Genomic DNA, 21747 nt, shown 5'->3' with positions numbered 1-21747 from the left:
CAGGGTGGTCGGGCTTGTGGATCTTGGGAAGGAGGTAGAACTGGGCAGTGCGGGGTTCCCGGACTATGAGGTTGGAAGCTGTGGGTGGGAGATCTCCTGAGGTGATGAGGTTCTGTATGGTCTGGGAGATGATGGTTTGGTGATGGGGGGGTGGGGTCATGGTCGAGGGGGCAGTAGGAAGAGGTGTCCTCGAGTTGACGTTTGGCTTCAGCGGTGTAGAGGTCAGTGCGCCAGACTACCACTGCGCCCCCTTTATCCGTTGGCTTGATGGTGAGGTTGGGATTGGAGCAGAGGGATTGGTGGGCTGCGCGTTGTGAGGGTGAGAGGTTGGAGTGGGGGAGGGAGGTAGACGGGTTGAGGCGGTTAATGTCCCGGCGGCAGTTGGAAATGAAGAGGTCGAGGGCATGTAATAGGCCAGCGCAGGGTGTCCAGGTGGATGCAGTGTGTTGGAGGTGGGCGGAAGTCCTGGGCCTCCTCCATTGCCACTCGCTCACACTCGAGGCTTGGAGGAAGAACACCTTCCACCTCAGTACCCTTCAACCCAGGGCATCAATGTGACCTTCACCTGTTTCCTCATTTCCCCTCCCCCTACCTTACCCCAGTTCCAACCTTCCAGCTCAGCACCACTCTCGTGACCTGTTCCACCTCTCAATCCTGCTCCTCGGATGCTGCCTGACCTGCTGTGTTTTTCCAGCATCTGCAGATCTCACTGTCTCCCAGTACAGTGGCATCTACCCAACTATGTGGAATATTGTCCACATGTGCCCTGTACATAAAAAGCAGAACAAATCCAACTTGCCAATTATCATCCCATCCACTCTAGTCTTGATTATCAGTAAAATGTTGGAAGGAGTCATCAATAGTATTATCAAGCAGCACCTGCTCTGCAATAACCTGCTCAGTGACGCCCAACTTATATTCTGCCAGGGTCATTCAGTTCCTGACTTCATTGCAGCCTTGGTTCAAACATGGGCAAAAGAGTTGAATTCCAGAGGTGAGGTAAGAGTGACAGCCCTGGATATCAAGGCTACATTCAATTAAGTCTGGCATCAGGGAGTTTTAGTAGAATTGGAATCAATAGGTATCAGGGGACAAACTCAAAATGACATATAGGAAAATGGTTGTGGTTGTTGGAAGTCAGTCATCTCAGCTCCAGGATATTTCTGTAGGAGTTTCTCAGGGTAGTGTCTGAACCCCACCATTTCAGCTGTTTAATCAATGACCTTCCCTCTATCATAAAGTCAGAATTGGGGACATTCACCGATGACTATACAATTTTCAGAACCATTCGCACTCCTCACACACTGAAGCAGTCCATGTTCAAAACATCCACGCTTGGACTGACGAGTGGCAAGTAACGTTCGTGCCACACAAATGCCAGGCAATTCTGTCTCCAATAAGAGATAATGTGACTACCACCTTTTGATATTCAATGATGTTACCATCACTGAATCCTCCATTGACGACATCCACGGGGATCACAAATTGAACAGAAACTCATCTGGATTCACAAAATAAATAGTCACTAAAAGAGCAGGCCAAAGCTTGGAATACTGCAGTGAGTACCTCACCTCCTAACTCCCCAAAGCCTGTCCAATATATCCAAGGTCAAAAAGCATTGGGCTGGAAAAGCAGAGCAGGACAGGCAGCATCCAAAGAGCAGGAAAGTCGACGTTTCGGGCATAAGCCCTTTATCAGGTACACATGGCACAAGTTAAGAGTGTGACGGAATTATTAGAAAGTGAGGACTGCCCTTCCTGATGAAAGGCTTATGCCCGAAATGTTGATTCTCCTGCTCCTTGGATGCTGCCTGACCTGCTCTGCTTTTCCAGCACCACACTCTCGACCTGGATAAACCTGGATAGGTGCAGCATTAACAGCACTTATGATATTTTACACCATTCAGGAAAGTTCACAGCAGTGTGTACTATCTACCAGATGCTCTGCAGAAAATCACCAAAGATCCTTTGACAACAATTTCTGAGCCCATGACCACTTCCATCTGGAAAGACAAGGGCAGCAGGTACATGAAAACATCACTACCACTTGCAATTTCCCCTCCAAGCCACCCACCATGCTGATTTGGAAATAGGTCATTGTGGGTCTACCTACAGTACATGGACTTGGTGCTGGTTGAAAAACGCAGTTAACCACCACCTTCTCTGAGCAACTAGAGACAGGCAATAAATGCAGGCCGGCCAGCAATGTCTACTTCTCACAAGTCAAAAAAACAACATCTGCCATAATTATCATCATGTCTTTCTGTCAAGTTCTCATTAAATTTTCCTTTCTGTTTAGCCGTACTATGTGATTACTGTTAGTGGACCTGTACACTATTCTCATAGTGACTTCTTGCCTTTACCATTTCTCATTTTCACCCAAACTGTCTCCACATTTTGGTTTCCTGAACTTAGATCATCTCTTTCTATTGTTCAAATACTATGTATTAATAAATATAAAAGGCACCCCCCTCCACCTTTTCCTACTTTCCTGTCATTCCTAAATGCCCTGAAACAAACACCGCCCCCCCCCCCACCAAGACTGAAGTGTAACTCCATGTCGTTCTGCAGCTCAACCTTTGTAATAGCTAACAATCTATACTAAGGAATTTCTATTTGTATTCTCAGTGCATTTATTTTGAATGTTATGAGCAATCAGATACAGATACTTTGTTTTATTCTTTTTGTTGGCTGACTTTTACATTCATTCCCTCTATCGCTTCCTGTCATGGTCTGTTTTACCATTTCCTATATTAATATTTTTCTCTGAGACCTCAACTATTCTCTTTAATTAACCCCATCTTTTCAAATTTGATCCCTTACCTCCATTATTCAGTTTAAAATCATCTCTACTTCTCAAGTTATGCAGTTGGCAAAAACAACAATTGTTGCATAGTTCAGGTGGAGACCATCCCAACAGTATAAATCTCATTTTCCCCTGTATTAGTGCCACTGGACTATGAAATCTACTTCTCCCAGTATTGAGCTGTTTCTTTATCTCTGTCTGTTTTGTACTCTGCTAATTTCCCTCTGGATCAGGTAATAATACAGAACTTATGACCTTTGAAGTTATGCTTCTTAATTTGGCAACTAGGCTCTAAGACTGTTTATGCTGAAACTCCTTCCTTGTTTTGTCTATATAGTATGTACATAGACTGCAACAACTGGACCCTCCCTGCGCTCCACTACAAGTTCCTTTCCAGCCCTCAGCAGATGTCCTGAATTCTGCATCCAGGATTGGAGGGGGTGTAGGGTCACCACAACTGCTTGGACTCAAGCACTTTGCTGCAGAGGACAATGTCAATGCCCTCCAGTCTACCATCTCCTACTTACACTACGGTCCAACTCAGACCGCCACCTTGAGTGGATTCCTATGACATCATGCCATGCACTATTAGCTCATCCACTGTGCAGTTCTCACTTTTATTCAGACAAGCCGAAAGAATCTCAGACCTGCTGTACAATCCAAACACTGAGGCTTCTGTGCTCTTGTCCTCTTGGTCCCCTTGCCTGATTCCTATCAAAGGGTTCTTCCCTGAAACATTGATTCTCCTGCTCCTCGGATGCTGCCTGACCTGCTGTGCCTTTTCAGTGCCACACTCTTCGACTCTGATCTCCAGCATCTGCAGTCCTCATTTTCTCCTCTTGGTCCCTTTGCCTGCTTCACTTGTTGTCAGACTTGCTTGCCTCTCAGTAGTGACTAAATCAAGCAAGCCAATCATAAGACCTATGACTGCATCCGAGGACAAGGAATCTGGGTATTTTTCTCCCTCCCTGCTGCAACACAGTGTCTGTAGTTCAGGCTCCAGCTCATAAATTCTGTGTCGAAGCTGCTCGAACCTCACACATTTGTTGCTGGTGTGTTTACCTTGCACCAAACTAGTATTCAGGAGCTCCCACATGCTGCAACTGTACACATCATCTATCCTGTCCTGTCATCCTTAGTGTGCTTTTAGGAACTACTTAAATATTGCACTCAACTTTGAATTTAGTTCCGCTTTTACGTATTTTATTAACATTACCTCAAGCTGCTTCATAATTTTGAAATAGTCCGAATATCTCAAACCTTAATCTGGATACACACCAATTAAGCAGGTTTCTTTCTTGTAGTAGGTTAGAATCAAATGGTATAAAAGTTAATAAGTGAGCAAAGACTACCAGAACATCTTTTATCCTTGCCTCTGGTTTTATTGTAAGTTGCACTCAAGTGCTAAGTCACGCCAAATTAGTGAGTTTTATATGTTCCTAACACAGAAAAACTCAGATTGGATTTGGTAAGATTAATATAATTTATTTATTGTCACATATCTTGTTACAAAATACAGTGTAAACTGTCGTATTGTGTTGCCATTCTCTGGCACAATCTTAAAACAAAGAAAAATAAACCAAAACATTTAGAAAAATGAAGAAATAAAGGATGTGTCCAACTTTGCAGTCTTTCTTGTTAAGTGCTCCATCATGGGCCAAGGGCCTGGTGGCCAGATTAGAAACTCCTTTGCTGCACCACCACTGCTGAAATGAAAATCACCACCCTTCCGCGCTATCTTGCCTCCATCGATGCCCTCGTTCACTATGAGTTCTTGCTGGACCTCTCCAATACAGTCGCTAGTGATGCTGCTGGGTACAGAACCCATCCAAACCCAACCCTGCCACCACCATGAGTCAGTTTCAGGCCCACCTTGCTACTGCCACCTGGTCTCGTACTAGACCCAAAATCACCTCCATCGCCGCCTCCATGAATCTGCGCTGGAAGCAGATGCCCGATGGGAACCCAAGCTTGCTTTTGAAGCTGCAACCATGAGTTGGCACTAGGACCACCTCGTTGATACAGAAGCTGCCGGGAACGCAAATTTGCTTCTGGCACTGTTGCCAAGAGTCCGAGCTGCTGGGCCTACTTGAGTTTGTGTTCCTAGGTCACCAATGCTATCACCGCAATTGAGCTCAATCACCAAGCGATAAGTGAGATAAAATAGATGAGAAAACGCGGCACGGTGGCACAGTGGTTAGCACTGCTGCCTCACAGCGCCAGAGACCCGGGTTCAATTCCCGCCTCAGGCGACTGACTGTGTGGAGTTTGCACGTTCTCCCCGTGTCTGCATGGGTTTCCTCCGGGTGCTCCGGTTTCCTCCCACAGTCCAAAGATGTACTGGGCCAGGTGAATTGGCCATACTAAATTGCCCGTAGTGTTAGGTAAGGGGTAAATGTACGGGTGGGTTTTGCTTCGGCGGGTCGGTGTGGACTTGTTGGGCCGAAGGGCCTGTTTCCACACTGTAATGTAATCCACTCTAATCTAAAAAGAGAAGAAAAAGAAAAGAAAGGAAAAGAAAAGAAAATCAGACAAAGCGGATGAGCCCTGCAGTACTACTTAAGGAATGGATCAACCTTTAGCTGATTCTTTATTAAGGTCAATCCTTTTGATGTTATTTTAACTCTCAAGCTGATAAATATGACCTGTTCACTTTATGTAGACCTTTAATCTCAAGTGTTAATACCTCACTAGGTTAGCATGCTGGAAAATAAGTCTCACTATTTCTGGAGTCATCACAAAAACTACTTATTTTATCAAACTATGCAACATTCTTCAAATTAACTTTTTTTTGTCAAGGGTAACAGAAAACACAGACCAGGTTTCTGAACTTAACAAGAATTACTATTGGTAACAATTCTATTTACAGATTTAAAAACTTATGAATAATCAACATGTAACTCTACTAGTTAAAACTCCAACTTCTTTTTAAAAAACTTGCCCTGACACATCTACACAGACACCTTAGAAAATGATCATTGCTATGGGTACAGAGAAAGGCAGGCAAGGCAGTTCAATGGTCTCTGTCCACAGGATTCATTGGGATTATCCTTTTGGCTCATTAGGACATACTGCTCCTTGATCTTCCTTCTCCAGGTATTTTCACTTGCTTGAAGGAGCCACAGGGCGACTGATGCACACTTATAAAATTTCTGTCTTATTGCTTAAAAGACACAGCTTACAGCAACGTTGAAGGAAATGAATCGGCTTTTTTCATGCTTGAGGTGTTTGTTTTAACTGCAGAGAAAGGACAGCTCCTTTCTTTCTGGAGGTCCAATTGCTTCTGACCCAAGCTTTAACACCCCAAGCAATTTGACAACCTGGGAGCCAAGCACATATTTGTTGGCAAGCAGAAGGTCTTTGTCATTGACAATAGTTAACCAGTGCACAGACCAATTCTCTACTTGTTGCCAGTTTTAATCTCCATACACCCTGATTCCAGCTCTACTGTCGTAATGTCCCCCATTAACTTGCTTTTTAAAAAGGTGTAGAAATGTTTTCCATAATCCTTGATTTTTAAAACATTGCCTTTTTGATTTCAGTCCCTGATTCAAATGATAGAAAAATGGGTAAAGATACGGTCTGTGCAAATACAGAAAATTATAAAGCAGGAGCAAATCTTTGACTTATTTTCCTGCATGGAACACATCAAAAACTAGGAACTGTTGCTCCAAACATTGCTTAAACTTTTGAAATTCTGTTAACAGGCCTGTTGAAACCCAACTTAACTTAAGGAATTCTGCAAATGTTCTGACAATGTGTCTTTGACCTACCCTTAGTTATTGGTCTGGCACTCACTCCTTTGGTACAACAATAATGATGCTAAGGGTTGTCTCATGCATTTTATCATCATTTGATTTTAATCAACTTGATCAGATCTGCTAATGACACACGTCTGTAGCAGGTGGAACCTAAACCCAGGCCTCCTGGCTCAGAGATAGGGACATTGCCCCCGTTCCACAAGAACCCCACCACTTTAGCATGAATTTAATTTTTATTGTCTTCTTCACTTTGTCAATAGATTAGATCATGCCAATGTGTTTCACCTGCAGATTAACGTGCTTGCTGACTGTTCAAGTGCAATAGGCCTCATCAGTATAATAGGCAAAAGTGAGGACTGCAGATGCTGGAGATCAGAGTCTAGATTAAAGTGGTGTTAGAAAAGCACAGCAGGTCAGGCAGCATCCAAGGAGGAAAATCTCAGATGCTGCCTGACCTACTGTGCTTTTCCAGCACCACTCATCAGCATGATGTTTTCTGATTAGATTAGATTCCCTACATTGTGGAAACAGGCCCTTCAGGCCAACAAGTCCACACTGACCCTCTGAAAAGTAACCCACCCAGACCCATTTCCCTCTGACTAATGCACCTAACACTATGGGCAATTTAGCACGGCCAATTCACCTGACCTGCACATCTTTGGACTGTGGGAGGAAACCCACACAGACACGGGAGAATATGCAAACTCCACACAGACAGTCACCCAAGGCTGGGGATCAAACCTGGGACCCTGGTGCTGTGAGGCAGCAGTGCTATCCACTGTGCCGCCCTGCTATTGCTTCTCACCATGTCATGGTCATTATAATGATCTAATTGCTCATCAGAGATTGATTAACTTTATTTAAAACACATTCCAAGTCATGAGCAGATATTAAAGCAATATCACCAGACTTATGTGCATGTGTAGGTGGTAGAAACACAGCAGACTAACTGCCAGGGAGAACTGCAGCATGATTTATTCATAGCACATGGAGTCCGTAATGGTGAATTGTCTTAAACGCAAGATATCCATAAAACAGTAGTCAGCTCGTGGTTTCTTTGGCCATGGTTGGCCTAATGCCATAAGACCTCATAGGGTCTGAAGTCAATGTTGCACTCTCCAATGATAACTCTAACTTGTATGCCATTGCGTGAAACAGGACATTCTGAAGGATGGCCATGGTGGTGTTTGAGACATTGTAACATATACTTACGTGTGAATGAAAATGGCAGGCTGTTGCTTAACCAACTTGTGGGACAACTCTTCCAATTTTGACACAAACCCCCAGATGTTACGAAGGAGGACTTGTCCAGCAGAGCTATTTGTCCCTCAATAACTGAAATAGCTGGAGAGAATCAGCAAATCTGGCTACATCTGTGGAGATGAAACAGAATTACTGTTCTGGGTCCAGTGATCCTCCTGCTTTCTCTCCACAGATGCTGCCAGACCTGTGGGTGATACTGGATGAGGATAGCAGATTTTTCTTCCCCACAGAAGCTTTTTGGGGCAATATTTTTGTGGTCACAATTATACTAGGTTTTAGTAATAGACTTATTCATTGAATTCAAGTTTCACCCTCTGCTGTGAGATTGTCATTTAATATTTATGGTCAAGCAATCATTTGTTCTTTACTATTTCAAATACCTGACATCAAGATTGGAAAAATGAATATTTTTACTCACTGCCATATGTAAGAGAAACAGTCAGCTATGGCACCAATGTGCTATGCAACAAAATAGTCTCTGTTTTATCATTTTTGTTAAAAATAATTAACTACATAATTACCAAATACAATTTCAAATGGGTTAATTGTGTGGCTATTTTCCCTTCATTCTTCCACTGAACCAGAATAATTCTTAAAATTGTTGTCAAATTGAAAGTTGATGATTATTTTCAATTGCTTCTCGACTTTCCATAATATTTCCATGTGTCTTCCTCACTCTATGTAATAATCTTATCCTGAACATTGCCACAAACCAATGGGAAGTAGACAAGCAGGAGGTTGGAAGAACATAGCAAGCCAGGAGGCATTGGGAGATGGAGAAGTCAATGTTTTGGGTATAATCCTTGGGTATAAGCCCTAAAGAAGGTTTATGCCTGAAACATTGACTTCTCCATTTCCTGATGCTGCCTGGCTTGCTGTGTTCTTCAGGCTCCTGCTTTTCTGCTTTGGATTCCGGCATCTGCAGTTTGTTTTGTCTCTACAAAAACCAATTGGAGGCAATTTTGAATCCCAGGACTGTATTAACATACATTTAATGTTAGAGTATCAAAAAAATTGATCATTGGAATTATTTCCCCCAATTACATCTTGGCATGTTTATGTTTACCTTTCTTGGTGTGGTTATTTCTCAGCTCAAGAGAATTTAAAAAATACTTTGTAAGTATGGTTAAAGTATGCAAAAATTCTATATGATTCATAAGCAGGCTTCAAAGTAGAATAGCACGTTAATATGTTGAAGTAGTCCCCATAGCCAAAGTATAAATATTTCCAGCCTTCAACCGACTAAAGACAAGGATACAAACAAAAGCATTGTAATTTAAAGTGTTATAGTCAAGGACAATTAATGGAGAATGAGCACAATTTAAATTGGCCATTTGCTAGATTGGGTAATTATGTATTTATTCAGTACAGAGGAAAGTAATCAACATTCTAAAGAACACTGAGGCTTCTCTTAATTGTTTAAATACATGAATCAGACCAGTAGTTCAAGTATCTCTTACACCTTGTTAATCTTTGAAAATAGACAGCCAATCAATGAAAACCTCTATTTATGACTGAAAGTTTTTGAATAAATCAAACATGATAAGCTTTCATGTATTTGGAGTTTTCCCCAATATAGATCTTGGCATGCTCCCCAGTTGAATTTGAAGTGGTGAAATAAAATAGGTGTTATTAATTCAGGGCGGCACAGTGGTTAGCACTGCTGCCTCACAGTGCCAGAGACCCGGGTTCAATTCCTGCCTCAAGCGACTGACTGTGCGGAGTTTGCACGTTCTCCCCATGTCAGCGTGGGTTTCCTCCTGGTGCTCCGGTTTCCTCCCACAATCCAAAAATGTGCAGGTTAAGTTAATTGGCCATGCTAAATTGCCCATTGTGGTAAGTGTAGGAGAATGGGTCTGGGTGGGTTGCGCTTCAGTGGGTCAGTGTGGACTTGTTGGGTCGAAAGGCCTGTTTCCACACTATAAGTAATCTAATCTAATTCAGTTTCTCTGCTCAGCAAGGTAGAATTTAAAACTTGAGGTGTTTATTTCTTAGGTACAGGAAAAGTCGTCATGCTTTCACCCTTACAGAGAACAGGTCAAATTTAAGGCAGGTGAGATTAATGAAATGTTCCTTGCACAGCTTATTCGTGCACAAAAGGCATTCAGGCAGCAGGTGAGAAAGAGGAAAAAAAACTTGCACTTATGTTGCACTTCTAACAGCATCTCAAAGCACTTGGATCCAAAGAGTTACTTTTGAAATCAAGTCCCTGTAGTTTTGAGGACAAATATTGCTGGCAGGTTTCAAATAACAGTGGGATCTCACAACAGCACTGTGATAATGACCAGTTAATCTGTTTTGGATAGCTTTGATGGCAGATTCAAGATCAACCAAATATAAAGGGTGTGCTCAACTGCTTGTTCAATGATCTGTGGACCATATATATAGGGTGTGGGCGTTTGCACTCCCTTTTTGATTTTCTTAAAAGCCTTCTCCTCTGTTTTTGTTTGTACTTCAGTCCTGCTATCCTGAGCTTTGGGCACTCAGTGCGGACGGGTGTGGGTAGGTTGGAGGAGTCTGCTCCTGGACCAGTCCAAACTGGCCATAAACAGGTCCAGGCAGCGGGCTGTGGAGGGAATCATTAGGGCCGATTGCCTGGCCCTCTTCCGTGGTTATATCAGAGCCCAGGTGTTCCTGGAGAGGGAGCACGTGGTGTCCACCAACACCTGCGAGCTTTTCAGGGAGAGGTGGGCACTGTAGAAAATGGAGTATTTTATTTCCCCCTCCAACTCCATTTTGATTTAATCCCTGCCCTCCCTTCACTGTTTGATCATGCAGCATTGCCCTCTCTTGAGAAGGGCACTGCTTGTCATGGGCCACCCTTCTTCCTGCTGGTGGAATATAAATAACGATTTACACACTTGTTGTTCCTCACTGTGTCCGACACCAACACACACACAAATTGGGTGCCGGGGGGGCGGGAGAATAAGCACTGTGGGGGAAGAAAGAAAGTAAACAAAAAAAGGGTGTGCTGCTTTTTAAGGCTCGATAGATTTATTAAACTGGTGATGACTGGAAATTTAACAGGTGTAAAAATATTCAGCTAGCAAAATCAATCTTCTTCCTATTGTTGTTTTTCAGGCACTCTTATAAGATTTTTTTCTCTGTCAAATAATACCTAGACCATCACTGTTTCAACAGCAATGACCAACTTATAGAAAGCATATTTATTACTGGAGTTGTGCTTCCCAGAGCTATAATCAGACACAAAGGAGATATTAGGAAGAGTAATCAAAACCTTGCCAAGTTTATGGAGTGAAGGAGTATGAGGTGGAGACACAGACTTGCTCAAGGTGGGAATCTAGGTCATGGGGCCTAGGTGGATGAAGGCATGGTTCCCAATGGGTGACAAATGGAGTTTTGGAGGATGTACACAAATTGGAGCAAAACAATCCTGAAGGGGTTGTAGAGGTTGAAGAGGTCACAGAGATCAGCAGACCAAGAGCAATGTGGTCGGCTCTTAACTGCCCTCTGGGCAATTCAGGATGGGTAATAGATGCTTGTCTCGTCAGTGACACCCTCATCCAGTGAATGAATAAAGGAAGGAAACAGGTTTCTACCCTGGGAACAGGCTCTAACTAGCTATTCCATCCATGCATCTCATAATCTTTAAACTTCTGTCAGGTCTCCCCTCAACCTTTGACATTCAAGTGAAATCAAACCAATCTCTCCTCATAGCTAATGCCCTCCAAACCAGAGGTTATGTTGTCCCTAAAAGTAGTGACTTAGTGGCTTCAACTGCTATCGGGCAAAAAAATCTTTCTTCCACCCTTCGTACAGAGCTCGGATAAGTAAACAGTTGAGGTATATGGTGAGGCAGCAAACCTAGAAATCATAATAGAGATTGTTAGAAGGTTCAAACCAGTGCAGCTCTGGCCAGAGATACCTTGTGCTACATCATGTACATGTCTTACAAATACAGTTTAAGGAAACACACTGAGGGGTGTGCAGAGAGCTCACCTGAAGATGATATAAATCCCCACAAAAACATTTTTTCACCCTGCCCTTCATTATGGGGAGTCAGGATGTGAGAGGCTTCATCCCACAGTTTCTCATCTCATTATATAACTTCCCTTCCAACCAGCCTGACCCAGGGAGGAGATTTATTTTCTGCCCTTCTTTGTCAAATTCCACTACAAAATTCACAAACAATTTTGTCACACGTTCAAAATCTTTAAAATTGTGTTGCCTGTAAATAGTTTGGTTTATTCTATTTAAAAAAAAACAAATCAACAACATTGTGTTTTTGCATTTTAATAAAAGAGCAACTTGTTAAAAACCACAATTTAAAAAAAAAACAAAATGATCTATCAAGCCAGGTTTCAATCTGGGATCTGATTTCTCCAGCAATAATGGGATCATAATAGTACATGCTCTATGTAAGATTTTTGACAATACAGAGATTTTTAAAATGGCTGGCATTTTGATGTATGACAATACAGAGATTTTTAAAATGGCTGGCATCAGGGTATAATATTGTTTTAAACAAAAATCACTTAATTTCAGCATGGAGTTAGGGAAAACAAAGGGCCCAAAGGATTGTTCTTTATTGACTCCAGCTATAATGACATGGAGGAGGAATAGAAATTATTTCTGCAAGCAATCTAGATATGATTGATATGTTTAATGTTCAACCATGAAAAGGTAATCTGACTGAATTAGACATTGGAAGAGAGGCATTGGGAGGAAGATGGTAGTCATGTGTCAAAAACTGAAAACGAGTCTCAACAAAGACAAGTAATGCATTCATCGTTCCAGTGACGAAGATGTTTAGTCTATGTCGAAAGCAATTGTCATTGTGGTTGTCCATCTTCAGAACTGGAGCACTGAAGAAGGAAATGTTCCAAAACTGTAAAGCTTCATTCTCTTTGTAACCAAACCAATCAGAAGGGGTTATTTCTTGATCTTGTGATGAAAGCACTCTCACAAGGTCCTTTTGCATGAATGAGGATCACAGCTTAAAATTGTTTTATACACTGCAGCATTGCTATAGAGTCATACAGGAGAAAGTAAGGTCTGCAGATGCTGGAGATCAGAGTAGAGAGTGTGCTGCTGGAAAAGCACAGCAAGTCAGGCAGCATCCGAGGAGCAGAGAATTGATGTTTCAGGCCGGAGCCCTTAGTCAGGAATGAGGCTGGGAGCCTCGGGGGTGGAGAGATAAATGGGAGGGGGGTGGGGGTGGGGCTGGGGCTGGGGAGAAGGTAGCTAAGAGTGCAATAGGTGGATGGAAGTGGGGGTAAAGGTGATAGATCGGAGAGCATGGAAACACACCATTCAGTCCAACCAGCCCATGCCAACCATAATCCCAAACTAAATTAATCTCACCTGCCTGCACTTGGCCCATATCTCTCCAGACCTTTCCTACTCATGTACTTATCTAAGTGTCTTTAAAACATTGTAACTGTCCATGCATCAAATGCTTCCTCTGGAAGTCCATTCTACATGCGAACCACTCTCTATGCCTCTCGTGCCTTTTTGAAATCTTTTACCTCTCACCTTAAAAATATGGCCCCTCTTTTTGAACTCCCCACCCTAGGTAAAAGACACCTGCCATTCACCTTAACCATGCCCCTCATGATGTTAAAAACCTCTATATGGCTACCTCTTAACCTCCTATGCTACAGTCAAGACAGTCCTTATGTATCAAGCCTCTCTTTATCACAAAAACTTTTTCTTTGAAGTTTTTATTCCTAAATATTTCAATTCCATGTTCTTTATCTTTTCTGCTAAAAGTGAGATGCATTTGCAAAAATAACAACTTTTGCATGCTCTGTGGGTTAATTAGTCTATCTACAGTGAAACATTGAAGAGTCTGACAGGCAAAAAATATAATTTGCAGAAACATCAACAGCTTGTTTATCCTGTAACTGTACTTGATATGAGAAAGAAACAGAATTGCTGGCCTGTCAGTTTTGAAAGTGTCAAGTAATGCATATGCTTGTTGGCATTGAGGAATGCTGGGTTGCTAAAGGATGTAGAAAACAGCCGAATACATTAATAACGCAGAACTGCTAGTATGTCAACTCAAAAATGTAGCTGCAACTAAATTTTGCAAAAACAAAGCAACCACAGAAATCAGAATAAAAGCAAATTACTGCAGATGCTGGAATCTGAAATCAAAAGAGAAAATGCTGGAAAATCTCAGCAGGTCTGGCAGCATCTGTAAGGAGAGAAAAGAACTGATGTTTCGCGTCTAACTGACCCTTTGTCAAAGCCCTTTGTCAAAGACTCGAAACGTCAGCTCTTTTCTCTCCTTACAGATGCTGCCAGACATGCAGAGATTTTCCAGCATTTTCTCCACAGAAATCAGAAGGTGGAAATTGACTTTGGGGATTGAATTTAAGTCATGGGAGCCCACTACCTAGGGCTATACAGAGCAATTGGAAGTGGGAATTAAAGAGTACAATAGCAACAGATTAAGTAATTAAATAGGATAATGCAGTTAAGATATTAGTATTTGTTCCTTGATACCCTTATCTATTTCTGAGGCAAGAGGTGTGATAATCAGAACATCACTTAGGATCTTAATAAATTACTGTTCAGCATTGGTGTCTGTTTTAACAAAACTATACTTCTTAATTTTATATTAAACATGTCTTGATGCAAACTGAAGTTTAAAAAAAAACAAGTACAATGCTTGTCACCGTCTCTTATTTTTTTAAAAGTGTATTTTGTAGTTTGAACTTGATAGTTAGAGAATAGGATGATTTGGGAATGGAAGAATTTGGCCAGGAACTGAGATAGAAAGACATAACTGCACTGACGTAATTAGGACTGGAGTTCCAGTAAAAAATGATTCCCATGTTCACTTCCAGTTTAACAAGGCAAGCAATAAATCTGAATTAAAGTGATGTGTGCTCAGCTTCAATTCAGCCATCGCAATATAGCTGAAACGAGCTTCAGCCATGTTTAATATTATCATAATGTTTCAAATCTTTCTTTATACATGATGTGTGGGAGTATTCTTTACTTTATTAAAATTATTCTTGGCTTGCAATTTACTTTAAGGCTGCAGTAATACTGGTTTGAAGTCCCACCTGCTCCAGAGGTCTGAACAGGTTGTTTAAGTTAAAAAAATTATGCTACATCATAAGTAGCAGATACCGTCCAAGAAGGATATGCACTTTACAAACAGTGCGACACCAAACAGACATGGATTTGGCTTGAGGACCATTCTATTGATTTTGTACAATAATACTCATGATTTGGAGATGCCGGTGTTGGACTGGGGTGTACCACGTTAAAAATCACACAACACCAGGTTATAGTCCAACAGGTTTAATTGGAAGCACACTAGCTCCTTCACCTCAACCACCTGATGAGGGGGGGTGCTCCAAAAGCTAGTGTGCTTCCAATTAAACCTGTTGGATTATAACCTGGTGTTGTATGATTTTTAACTTTGTACAATAATACATGTGCTTTGTTGAGGAGAGAATACAGAAGGGTGCCTTTTTGTTTCTCGTAACTATTTTTACATGCGCCTGTGACTATCCTTCAGTTAGACTATGCACCTATGTGCTGTGTGCTTTGAATAACTTTCTGAATCAATTTAACAATTAGCTGTAGCATTTTGTTCTTAACCGTGTATTGTGGTATCATCCTTTCCCTGGAGTGGGTTTCTCCTTCATTGTGTGGTTTGCTCTGAACGAAGTAATATTTCAATTCTCTCAGCTGGAATTAAAGCTTTCTTCAAGACACTGTTTCAGCTTAACAATTTACTGAGGATCACATTTCTTCATCTGTTGATAATCACTTCTAAAGTCTGCAACAGCTTACTTTCTTAGTTGTATGCAATATCCAGATGGAGAAAAAAAATCATCTTATTCAATAATCTAGCGAGGCAGCGCATTAAACAATGCATCACCTATTACTTCAGAATACTTGATAAATTCATGCATGTTTTCCTCATTTAACCCAGCATTGACTCTAAGTCTCCTGAGATAGTCTTGTTAGTCAGACTTCAAACAGCGACAGACTTCCCTCCTTTCTCCTGGCTTCTTGCCTCACACAATTCCAGAGTTTCTCCTGCCTATCTGACCTTTCTATCAGAGTGCTCATATATCCCTTCCCCTTCCTCTTCACTGACTTAACTTCCTTTGTTACCTTAACCTTGCTTGCTCAGAAAGATTCCTTTGGATATTTTCTGAACTCATGCCAATCTTGCTTATTTTCTATGTCTGGATCTGCAAAAATAAAGTCATAAAAAGGCCACTCATTGAACTCAACATCCATTTTCACTATGTGTTATACATTGCATTTGAGTGCACATTATTGCACAGGTTTTTGACATGCTGCATTTCAATTTTTGTTGTCATCACCACCGTATTTGTCTGTATATTCATAAGCTGTAAGGTGACCCTATTTCAAAATTAATTGTTTTAAATTGTCCATATAATGTTCAGAAAGAATAGTCACAAATTTGTTTAATGAACCATTTGGCTACTGAAAGTCAGGAAGACCACCAACCTGAACTGTTAACATAATGTGGGCATTTTGTGAATAACGTCTTCACTCAGAGAGTGGTGCGCTTATGGAATGAACTGCTAGAGGAAGTGATGGAGGCTGGTAGAATTACAACATTTAAAAGCATGGGTGTATGAATAGGAAGGGTTTAGAGGGATATGTGCCAAGTACTGGTGAATGGAACTAGATTAATTTAGGATACCTGGTTGGCATGGATGAGTTAAACCAAAGGGTCTGTTTCCAAGCTGTACATCTCTACAACTCTAAGAGATTGCCCAAGCTTAAACAGAAAAGTAGCTACCGTATTATCTAAAGCCATAGGGACACCTTCTTGTTCAAATATATTCACAGAATGTGTTCATTACTGACAAGGTTAGCCTTTATTGTCCAATCTTAAATGGCAGAGGTGGTGACATTGAACCAGCTCTTTGACCATGACAGATCATGTGGTGAATCTATTCCCACAATTCTGTGAGGGAGGAAGTTGCATCATTTTGCCATCTGTTAAAGGATTGGTGATTTGACTTAGAGAGGAGCCTGGATGGGTGGCTTTCTCATGAACTGTCTTCTCTTCCTGTATTTCCCAATGATGAGGACCATGAGTTTGGAAGATGGTGTCCAAGAAGCATGGATAAGTTGTTAGTGATGGGCAGCATGAACCCACTAAGGTGGTGGATTGGAAGTTGATCAGGTGGGCTGTTTTCCTATAGATAGTGTTAAACTTCTGAAATGTTTTCAAGTCTTCACGCAAGTGAAGAATATTCCGTTGTTCTGTTTGTCATGTATCTTACTGATGTGAAAAGGATCTGAGGATTCAGGAGGAGGGTCACTCACTACAGTATTCCCAGCCTCTGACCTAATAATGTAAGTGGCATTTCTTGATGCAAGTTATTGACAAAATCCTCAGTAATCTCAACTAGGGAACCACTTTAACAATTTATTTCAGAACTTCTTCTTCAATCAAAGTCAAGCCTGACATTAATGATCCAGCTTCTGTGAGCTTAGAATTATTATGGTGACCATTTTACAGGAGCAGGGCGAGTGGTGAGGAGTGAGTTCTGAAGAAGGTCGTTTAATTCTTTTAAGGTCAGTTAGATAGCCAAAGGCTGCTTGTCTTGGCCACTGGTGTTGCTTCTATTTGCCTAAAAGCTTTCTTTCCTGTGAAGTGTAGCATGCATGGGCCTGTGCAACTCAAATCCTATGTTTGTTCCAAGAAAAGCTACTTGCTGGCAGCATAAGTTTACAAAAAGTACTGCACTAAATCCAACTGGGCTTGGTACATTTCACATCAACTAAATGACATGGTATATGCTTATACTTTTATCTGATGATTGCTTTCATACTTTTTGGCAAGTCGGCAAACCCTACAGAGGGATTTGGCTCCAGGTACAAATGCAATCCAATTATAATTAACTCGAAGCTGAACTATGTTAAGCAACATATTCAACACAGAAAAATGTACCTCTGAACAATACACAATGCATCATTTCCTTACACTGAAACCTGCAGATACATACTTTATGGCAACAGTAATTCTAAACTTGAATCTGTTTGTATGAACACGATATTAAGTTACAAAGCATAGGCCTGTTTTCACAAAGGTTTAGGTTTTGCATTTCAATTGCTAAACACGATTCTCACCACAAATTCTTTTTCCCTCAATTTTTTACATATAAATCATAAGCAGTTGGTAAATAGCTGCAACTCTAATTTGAAATCATTTTTTATCTCAACACTTTGTATTCTTCAGTCCTTTATTCTTTATTTTACTTTCCTAGAACCCTGCTTTTTACATTAAACAGGCTGGAGTCAATGCCAGTGTAATCACGTGGTAAAAGTTGTGTGAACATAATTTAGGAATGAGCAATTGTCGAAGTTCATCATCAGTGCACTATCCAGGCTTTAACTTGGTACCATTCATAATTTTATAGCTAAGGTCAAGAACTTGGTGATTGTGAAGAACACTGAATGTCCATGGTAGATCTCCAATATTCTATGTCTTTTAACCACCTCTAATACTTTGAAACATCACCTCATCATTCAAAACATTTCCATTTCTGTGAAAGTTAGTATTTTATGAATGGAAAGGGCTATTTCTGTCTGAAGCATATATGATTGAGAAAGGGTATGACAAGGTGTAAACTGAGCAGTTTTTGTTTTGCTGGCTACAGGGGTGCAGGGGTTGGGGGATGGTGGGGTAAGGAGTCTAATTCACAGGAGCATAGTCTCAGGATAAGTGGATGACCATTGAGGACAGGGATGGGGAGAAAGTTCCTCCATAAAAGGGATATAAATCTTTGGACTTCTAAACCACAGAGGGTTGTAAGTGTTTCATTGTTGAACATATTTAAATCTGTGTGTCTGTGTCGGTCTGTATGTGTGTGTGAAAGAGATAATTTTTTTTGTCCTTCAAGAGATCAAGGGGCAGGAGGTAAAGTGCAATTGATGTCCAAGGGTTTAATGGTGGGGTCAGCATGCTCTGATCTCTTGTAGCATTGTGAGGCAGCAGTGCCAACCATTCTGCTGCTGCGCTGTCACGGAAATGTAAAGAGGTCAAAAAAGAGAGAGGAGGAGTGAAGATGATCAATCCATTCAGGAAGGAAAGGTTAGACGATTGAAACTTGTTATTTTTAAATCTTCAAATTGAACACGCTCATTCTTAATTATTTTCAGCAAATAACACTGAATTTCAAAGACTACACGCTGATCAACTTTAGTTATAGTTACCATTTATAACAACTCAATGTTCTCTAACAGTAAACATTATATCTGTTCCAGGACAGCTGTTCAAAACTTAAAATGAAAACTTTGAAGTCTATATTGTTTTGAATATTTCATAACCATCAACATTACATTCTTAAATGTCATAACATGATACAGTACATTAGAGTGAAAAACAATTGAGGGCAATGTTAGGCATGAAGTATAGGAGACATTGTAATGAAATTAATATCATACACAACGGCAATTTTAGTTAACAGTGCTGCAACTGGGTTCTGGAACAAGCATGGGCAGGGCTTGCATGCAGCCCTGGGATTGCTGGGTCCTGGGACAGTGCAGGGCCCCCTCACAGCCTCTGATTGCTGGGTCCTGGGACATTGCAGTGCCCCCTTACAGCCTCTGATTGCTGGCTCCTGGGACAGTGCAGGGCCCCCTCACAGCCTCTGATGCTGGGTCCTGGGACAGTGTGGGGCCCCCTCACAGCCTCTGATTGCTGGGTCCTGGGACAGTGCAGGGCCCCCTCACAGCCTCTGATTGCTGGATCCTGGGACAGTGCAGGGCCCCCTCACAGCCTCTGATTGCTGGGTCCTGGGACAGTGCGGGGCCCCCTCACAGCCTCTGATTGCTGGGTCCTGGGACAGTGCAGGGCCCCCTCACAGCCTCTGATTGCTGGATCCTGGGACATTGCAGAGCCCCGTCACAGCCTCTGATTGCTGGGTCCTGGGACATTGCAGGGCCCCCTCACAGCCTCTGATTGCTGGGTCCTGGGACAGTGCAGGGCCCCCTCACAGCCTCTGATTGCTGGCTCCTGGGACATTGCAGAGCCCCCTCACAGCCTCTGATTGCTGGATCCTGGGACATTGCAGGGCCCCCTCACAGCCTCTGACTGCTGGGTCCTGGGACAGTGTGGGGCCCCCTCACACCCTCTGATCACAGAGTTCTCCTCCCGAGACTCCAAGCCTTGGCTTGACCCGTGTGACTGCATGGAGATAAAACTTAATTAAGACTCTAATACCTGGATGCTTTTCTACTCTTTTTAGCTTTGTTTCTTTTATTTCTGCTTTTTATTTTAAATTGTGGTTTTGAAATCAAGCATGAAACCAAGATGGCAACTTTGTACATTTTTCATTGTACTCCTGTATTCCTTTACTTGAGAACACATGACAATAAATACTTATTCTATTTCTGAAAAATGCTGCTAAAATGTAGTCAAATGATCAAGCAAATAAATGTCATTTAAACATGCCTGAGTTACTTCGGAAATAATGGCTAATAAGGTTCCAATAAATGCAGCATTGTGCATGGAATGCAGGCCTCTAATGTTAGCACTGTACAATCTAGCTGTTTTAAAAAATAATCTTGGTACTAAGGATGGTTTACTACTGCCTTGACAAGATGTGTGTGGGATCTCAAATGTTCAGGTGGCAACAATTTTCCTGATTAATGGTCAGGACAGACTTCAGAAGAAAGCTTTAACAGTGGATGGTGTCAGTTATTCTGATCATCTTTGTTCCAGAGCCCTTCAAGTGAATTCCAATTCTTGCTGTTCACAGAGCTCTCTCTTGTCTCTCAGCACAGGGTAAATAAATCTCTTGAACTGCTTAATTTCAGATATCATTAATGATGGTTTGTTTTATTCCAATATAAACCAATATCATATTTTAAATAAAAGTAAGGCAGTCTGGAAATGCACTTGCAGCTACCAATGAATATTACTTACTGTTGTTTGGATCTGATTAGCACAATTAATTGAGTGTATTGATTTTTATTTTAGATGCATTTCTCAAATTGGCATATTTAATTCCTTTAAAGAAGGCAAAACCAGGAAATATACATAACATGTGCTCCTGATGTTATTGAGAATGTAATGTACATGTTTGATCGATGTTTTCATTCAGTGGTAGAGATTTGTACCAGTGAAGATTGTCACTGGGCAGATTTATAGAAGGGACTGTCTTTTGTATATTTATGTTCCAATCTGTGCAGAGAAGCCATGATGATAACAACAAGAATACAGCTTGGCTTATTTGGTCCACCCACTTGCCAGTTCTGACCTTCTGTTTAACAGAAAATTGTTGGTGTAATGGACAGTGAAGAAGATTATCTCAGAGTACAATGAGACCGAGATCAGATGGGCCAGTGGGCCGAGGAATGATAGATGGAGTTTAATTTAGGTAAATGTAAGGTGTTGCATTTTCATAAGGCAAACCAGATCAGGATTTGTACAGTTAATGATAGGTCCCTGGGTAGCGTGGCTGAACAAAGACACCTGGGGTACAGATGCATAGTTCCTTGAAAGTGGAGTTGCACATAGAAAGGGTAGTGAAGAAGCATTTGGTACACTTACCTTTATTGGTCAGTTCATTGAGTATAGGAGTTGCAAGGTCATGTTGTAGCTGTACAGAGCATTCGCTAGTCCACTTTTAGAATACTGCATTCAATTCTGATCTCCCTGCTAGAGGAAAGATGTTGATAAACTCGAAACGGTTCAGAAAAGACTTATAAGGATGTTACCAGGATTGGAAGGTTCGGTCTATAGGCAGAGGCTGAATAGATCATGACTTTTATCCCTGAAGTGTCAGATGCTGAGGGGTGATCTTGTAGAGGCTTATAAATTCATGAGGGACTTGGATAGAGTGAATAGCTAAGGTCTTTTTCCCAGGGTAAGGAGTCCAAAACCAGAGGGCATAGATTTAAGGTGAGAGGGGAAAATTTTGAAAGAGACATGAGGGAT

At 41.5% G+C, this 21747-nt stretch overlaps 1 long non-coding RNA gene across 1 annotated transcript in view; it reads left to right on the top strand.

The window, feature by feature from the left end:
- The first annotated feature begins 20510 nt into the window (after positions 1–20510).
- The window catches only part of LOC122553960, a 93297-nt gene continuing 92060 nt past the window's right edge, over positions 20511–21747 (top strand). The window contains exon 1 of the long non-coding RNA XR_006312876.1: positions 20511–20592. This is a non-coding gene — a long non-coding RNA (uncharacterized LOC122553960). The remainder of the gene's footprint in view (positions 20593–21747) is intronic.

This window comes from Chiloscyllium plagiosum, chromosome 10 (assembly GCF_004010195.1).
Source record: "Chiloscyllium plagiosum isolate BGI_BamShark_2017 chromosome 10, ASM401019v2, whole genome shotgun sequence".
Classification (NCBI taxonomy): domain Eukaryota; kingdom Metazoa; phylum Chordata; class Chondrichthyes; order Orectolobiformes; family Hemiscylliidae; genus Chiloscyllium; species Chiloscyllium plagiosum.
This window is presented reverse-complemented; position numbering and strand designations above follow the sequence as displayed.